Source organism: Phyllobates terribilis, unplaced genomic scaffold (assembly GCF_046119375.1).
Source record: "Phyllobates terribilis strain yellow unplaced genomic scaffold, ASM4611937v1 Scaffold_8__6_contigs__length_399053987, whole genome shotgun sequence".
Lineage (NCBI taxonomy): Eukaryota > Metazoa > Chordata > Amphibia > Anura > Dendrobatidae > Phyllobates > Phyllobates terribilis.
Window position 1 is genome coordinate 121,800,870 of NW_027362768.1, and position 6,828 is coordinate 121,807,697.

General features: G+C 39.0%; 1 long non-coding RNA gene across 1 annotated transcript; it reads left to right on the top strand.

Moving 5' to 3' along the window:
• On the top strand, positions 1–1,125 carry LOC141156405 (uncharacterized). The gene is made up of 3 exons (XR_012247608.1): positions 1–65; positions 199–724; positions 927–1,125. It is a non-coding gene; the product is annotated as an uncharacterized lncRNA (long non-coding RNA).
• Positions 1,126–6,828: the final 5,703 nt, after the last annotated feature.

Below are 6,828 nucleotides of genomic sequence, written 5' to 3' on the forward strand. Positions count from 1 at the left end.
ACTTCGCTATTATGTTCTCTAATTCACCTTTGTACCCGCCTTGGTGCAGAAGTGTTTACATTTCCGTAAGTCACTAAAATGCTAACAATGATCTGTATGTGAGGCTGGATTTTACTAAATATCTTTAGGTCACATTTACACATAGTATAAATACTGTTTATTTTTTACCCCATGGTTTTTTTTGCATGTCTATGTAAGAACATCCCGCTGTGCACACGCTCAGGCTTCTGGAAGTCTTATTCTAAAAACGTCAAGCAGTGAAAACAAGTGCCCGGTCCATCCTTCTGGTGTTTTCTGCTCAGAAGACGCCCCTATACAGGACAATACAAGTCAATGGGATCAGTGATCGGTGATACCCGAGATCGGTGTAATATACAACAGTGCAGTACCACTGCTCCCCGGCAGATGGCGCTGACACCACACAGCGGGCAGCGCTAGTCCGCGGCGGCTCCAGTGCTCAGAAGACGTCTGGACGTTATTTTGAGCATTTGGTCATCGTTTTTACTTAAAAATCTACTATCAGTTTCTTCATTGTTCAATGGAGTGAAAACAACGGGAAAATTACATTACTAAAAAAGACATGACGTAAAACCCTCCAGCGGCCAAACCCACCGGAAAACGCTCTCAATATGACTGAAAAACAAGACAAAAGACACTCAGGGAATAAAGAAGACATCAGAGCTGTGTGCACAAAGCCTTCAATATACTAATATAAAATGCAATTGTGAGTACGGTATTTTATACCCTCATCTGTACAGAATAATTCACGTGCTACAGATTTTAAGATCCATAGCATGTTCTGTATTGGGGCATGTTCACACCATGTCTTTTCCAGGCGGGTGAACTGACCAATGTTAAGAAAAACGTGGATTTCTGTGGAATAAAACTTTCATTCTTTTGTGTTTATTCTGATCACTTTTTTTCAGCCAGGTTTTGGGCTATACTTGCCTGAGAAAGACGTCATGTGAATGTACCTTTACCGCAGACTCTGCATGGAAAAGCTCACCTGACCCTTGAGAAAGTATTGCTTGAGAACACAAAACGCGCGTCGGGCTCTCTACCCTTCCCTCTGCTCTCCACCTGCAGTTTCAGCCACAAACTGGTAAGATCTTCCCCCCTTTTCTATAACCCATATTTTAATCCCATTAGGGAGTTTGGCACTTGCTACTGACTTCTTTGGGGTGTACTAAGTCGGGGAATCTGCCTTATTGGCATTTATCTTATACTTTGTATTTCTATTTTTGTGTGGTTGTCTTCTGCTTTTGGTGGCCTACTGTCCGTTCTTTGTGTCATGTTTTGTTCATACATTTCATATGCAAATTGCCTCTTCAGATAAAAAGAGGACTTGAACTCTATAGCGCCACCTGCTGGAAGCAGAAATCCATACATTTCTACACTTTTAAATGCTATTTAATAAACTTTGTATCTTTTTAACCATGTTGAACTCCGTTTCTCTTCTATTTGCCATGGAAAAGCTGTGGGTTAGAAATCTCGTATAGAATCCCTCACCAATCTGTGTCAGAAATGTAGCAAATAATGCAGCAAAAAAAAAACCAAAACATGTAAATGCAGACAAACATTGTAGATTTAGGATAAAATGAGATCAAATCTTTCCAAGAAAAGTGTTTCTGTGCATTGTAATCTGTCATTATTACCCGGGTAATCAGACAATCTGTCTTGTTTGTAAATAATAAATAAACTGTGGAATATGTTTTATGGTGCAATAAATAAAAATACAGCAATTTCTATCTTGATCTCTTGGATAATTATTTATCTCTGACTTACCAAAAAGAGTGCAAGATAAAAGTATTGGAACTACACAAAACAACCAATAGATTCCAACAACCTCACTATCACGAGTCCTCTTATCATTGTGTCTTGGACAACATTTTGATAGACAGCTCAGGCGTCCAATCTGAGACTAAGAGGTGCAGAGTTTCCTTCAGGTGTTCGCTGTTCTAAATGATTACCCAGCTACTTAGCTAAGCTGTCAGCCCCAGATCTCTGCCAGTCGTAGCATTTGCTCATTCGTGCTTTGCCTTGTATTCCTGTGCTCTCTTGATCGATTGCTGCCTGACCTTGGAATTCGCTCTGACCATCCGTTTGCCTAGCCCCTTTGCTCTTATCTGCTATCTTCTTGGTTCTCTGACCTCGTACCATTACCAGACTACACCTTTGTCTTTCTTCTTTAGTTTACTACATGCTCTCTTGGTATCTGAGCCCAGAACGTTTGACTACCCTGCCTCACGGCTTGTCCAATCTCCATTGTATTTTTATGGACGGGAGCCTACTGACAGATGCAACCTCTGCTGTCATGATAGAATTGAAGGACAGGGGAAAGGTTCTCACTATCTTTTCATATCCATTCATTCACTTATACATGACTGTGTAAATAAATAGATAGGCAATGAATCTTAAAGGGGTTGTTTGAGATGTAACTAATTTAATTAAATGAAGAAGGGTTAATAAATAAGAAACATTACTCACCTACTACATCCTCTGGTGGTACAGATGGTACCTGCTGATCAGTGATGCAAAGTAATTAGCTGCAATGGTCATATGGGTTAAAAAAAATAATAGAAATCTTCCAATTCTCACACTGACCACAGGGGCTTTTTAGACTATAACATCATGTTTCAGGAAACAATACCCGTACATAGCCACAATGGTCAGAACGTGTCCAAAGGTCGTTGTGAAGGAGGAGCTGTGACATTGCCTATTTTGACTGGTGGATCATACAGTTATATGAAAAAGTTTGGGCACCCCTATTAATCTTAAGCATAATGTTTTTTAAAAATTGGTGTTTTTGCAACAGCTATTTCAGTTTGATATATGTAATAACTGTTGGACACAGTAATGTTTCTGCCTTGAAATGAGGTTTATTGTACTAACAGAAAATGTGCAATCTGCATTCAAACAAAATTTGACAGGTGCATAAGTATGGGCACCTCACCAGAAAAGTGAAATTAATATTTAGTAGATCCTCCTTTTGCAAAAATAACAGCCTCTAGTCGCTTCCTGTAGCTTTTAATGATTTCCTGGATCCTGGATGAAGGTATTTTTGACCATTCCTCTTTACAAAACAATTCCAGTTCAGTTAAGTTTGATGGTCGCAGAGCATGGACAGCCCTCTTCAAATGATCCCACAAATGTTCAATGATATTCAGGTCTGGGGACTAGGATGGCCATTCCAGAACATTGTAATTGTTCCTCTGCATGAATGCCTGAGTAGATTTGGAGCGGTGTTTTGGATCATTGTCTTGCTGAAAGATCCATCCCCTGCGTAACTTCAACTTTGTCACTGATTCTTGAACATTATTGTCAAGAATCTGCTGATACTGAATGGAATCCATGCGTCCCTCAACTTTAACAAGATTCCCGGTGCCGGCATTGGCCACACAGCCCCAAAGCATGATGGAACCTCCACCAAATTTTACTGTGGGTAGCAAGTGTTTTTCTTGGAATGCTGTGTTTTTTTGCCGCCATGCATAACACCTTTTTGTATGACCAAACAACTCAACCTTGGTTTCATCAGTCCACAGGACCTTCTTCCAAAAAGAAATTGGCTTCTCCAAATGTGCTTTTGCATACCTCAGCCAACTCTGTTTGTGGCATGCTTGCAGAAACGGCTTCTTTCGCATCACTCTCCCATACAGCTTCTCCTTGTGCAAAGTGCCTTGTATAGTTGACCGATGCACAGTGACACCATCTGCAGCAAGTTGATGCTGCAGCTCTCTGGAGGTGGTCTGAGGATTGTCCTTGACTGATCTCACCATTCTTCTTCTCTGCCTTTCTGATGTTTTTCTTGGCCTGCCACTTCTGGCCTTAACAAGAACTGTCCCTGTGTTCTTCCATTTCCTTACTATGTTCCTCACAGTGGAAACTGACAGGTTAAATCGTTGAGACAGCTTTTTGTATCCTTCCCCTGAACAACTATGTTGAATAATCTTTGTTTTCAGATCATTTGACAGTTGTTTTGAGGAGCCCATGATGCCACTCTTCAGAGGAGATTCAAACATGAGAACAACTAGCAAGTGGCCACTTTAAGTAGCTTTTCTCATGATTGCATACACCTGGCTATGAAGTTCAAAGCTCAATGAGGTTACAAAACCAAAAAAAGTGCTTTAGTAAGTCAGTAAAAAGTAGGTAGGAGTATTTAAAACAAGAAAATGATAAGGGTGCCCATACTTATGCACCTGTCAAATTTTGTTTGAATGCAGATTGCACATTTTCTGTTAAAACAATAAACCTCATTTCAAGGCAGAAACATTACTGTGTCCAACAGTTATTACATATATCAAACTGAAATAGCTGTTGCAAAAACACCACTTTTTATAAAACATTAAGCTTAAGATTAATAGGGGTGCCCAAACTTTTTCATATAACTGTATGTTATCAGCTGTGTATAGAGGTATTACCTGTTATTGTAATCCTGTCTCTGATGATAATGAGCCTGCTGAAAATTCTCCCTGCAATAACAGGAAGTATGAGTCGAAAAAAAAGCCCCAGTGAAGAGTGTGAACATTTCAAAGTGAACACATTTTATATTTTTAATTTTAATAAAGATTGTGATATGAAAAAAAAATGGCAAAATTAAAACAAAAAGTAAATGGAACACAAAAGCCTGATTTAATCAACAGGCCATTTACTGATGATACACTTCCTTTAAGCTCCCGATGTCCTACTTTCTATACAACTGTGGAAATAATAGTTAAAGAGAAAATAATGTCACTGAGGCAATGATTCCCTATGACTGTTTCGATGAAGCTGTTTACTATGAGCACATGGAAGATTTCCGCTCCATTTACCTGTAGGGTTTTTTTTTTAAAGTTAATGTGCCATGAAATAAGACTGGAGAGCTAACTTTCCATTACATCACACCCGGCCACACAGAAAACTACAAGAACTGTGTTTGCTTTTACTTGGAATAAATCCATTTGGTCAAACATACAAAATGTCAGCAGATCTGCCACGATTTTCACCTTAAGCCTGAAATATGCAGTAAGAATGAGATCTGAATTTAATATTAAAATGAGTATCGCAGGTCTGCTGTGAATTTTATTCTGTAGATATTGATGAAAATGGGATAAAATCTCATACACTTTGCTAGTGGTGTAAACCTGTAAGGAAGTCACATTTGTGTTGATGCACGTGGGGTTAATTCACACGCCCTTATTCTTCTTTGACATCCCTCCTTGTTTTTTGTAGTATTGTAGTAACTGCTGTGTTCACACTAGGGTTTTTTCAGCACTTTTTTTTCTGCAGCAAAACCTGATCTGTTGGCAGGAAAGAAGCTGCGTCAAAAACACATGTTTTTGCAGCATTTTTCAGGATCCCAAAGTTCAGCTTTGCTTCTTCCACAGAAGCAAGAACACAGGTCACCAATGCAAGACATATGTGAAACCATATTAACCAGAATTACAAATATAACAGTGGGGGAAGGTGAATTGTTCAGGAATTGTTTTTCTAAGACACTGGCAGTGCATTGAGTTTGTTGAACACTATTCATTTTCACACTCTGCCATTGAGTGCTCAGAGATTGTTCAATTCACACCTCCATGGGCTACAGGTAATGTTCATTGTCACACCTAGCTCAGCTAATGTTTATACACACACATAACTAATTTAATTAAATTGTCCTAATCCAAACTGCCATCTCAGGTGACCAAGACAAGATGGTAAAATCACGAAAAAAAATGAGTTTCACATACTGCTATACTTTTATACTTTTTTTTCACTAGAAACGCAGCAAAACCTGATAACTATGTTCACACTAGGCGTTTTTTCAGCATTTTTTCACCACCCATTACTTTCAATGGGTGAAAAGCGCTGAAAAAATACTGAAAGAAGTGACATGCTCTATTCCGCAAAAAAAACATGCAAAGCACAAAATACCGATGACACAAAACCAGTGTGTATGCATGAGATTTCTGAAATCTCATATACTTTGCGAGTACTGTAAAACACAGCTGAAAATTTGCATAAAATAAGCTAAAAAAATGCCTAGTGTGAACATAGCCTAAGGGAAACTATAACATCAGTAAAATAACTAGTTAAGTCTGCATCCACATCACTGTCTCAAAAACAAAGTACATAACCTTTGCCTACTCTTATTGCAGGAACTCAGAACCATAGGGGATCTCCTGGAAGAATACTGAGAGGTCTCAATTGTGACATGTTGGTCTAGTGAGCTAAGCTTCAAAGTGTGGGCAGATGGTGATTATAACCAAATTGAATATTTCCTATGTAATGTATAGAGGAGATAGCTAGAGACACAGGATATTTGAAATGCAAGGCCCAGGCCCCTAAATTAGCCCACTGTCCAGTCACAAGCAGCAATCTTTAAATGTTCCAAGGCAGGCCGTCCTGGAAATATGAGCCCAGGAACAGATAAGTGACACAATAGGAACATGTTCACATGTGAGGATCAGCACCTGCTTGTTGTGATCCATAATTAATTTCTCCTTCCCTCAAGGAAACACATGATAACCGTAGACGGAAAAGTTTAGGTATTTCTGTTATTTGTCCCTTTTTATTTTATAACTGTCTTGCATATTTGTGTGTCGTTTTATTTTTACCTTAATATCTTTTCTAGTAAGCACTGCATAAAGCTTCAAATCTTTAATACATTTGATCCTTGTATGCTCTAAAGAATCCATAGCCTTTCAGAGACTGTGTGGACTTTTTTTTGATTGTCTGACAGTAACATACTTCGGGGACTCCTCACCCCGTGTGTTTGATGAGTGGTTGCAGCATGTTGTGTGGTTTGGGTGTGTGGACTGTGTAGGAGTGTGATTTATGCTCACTTTATAGCCTGTAACAGGTTGA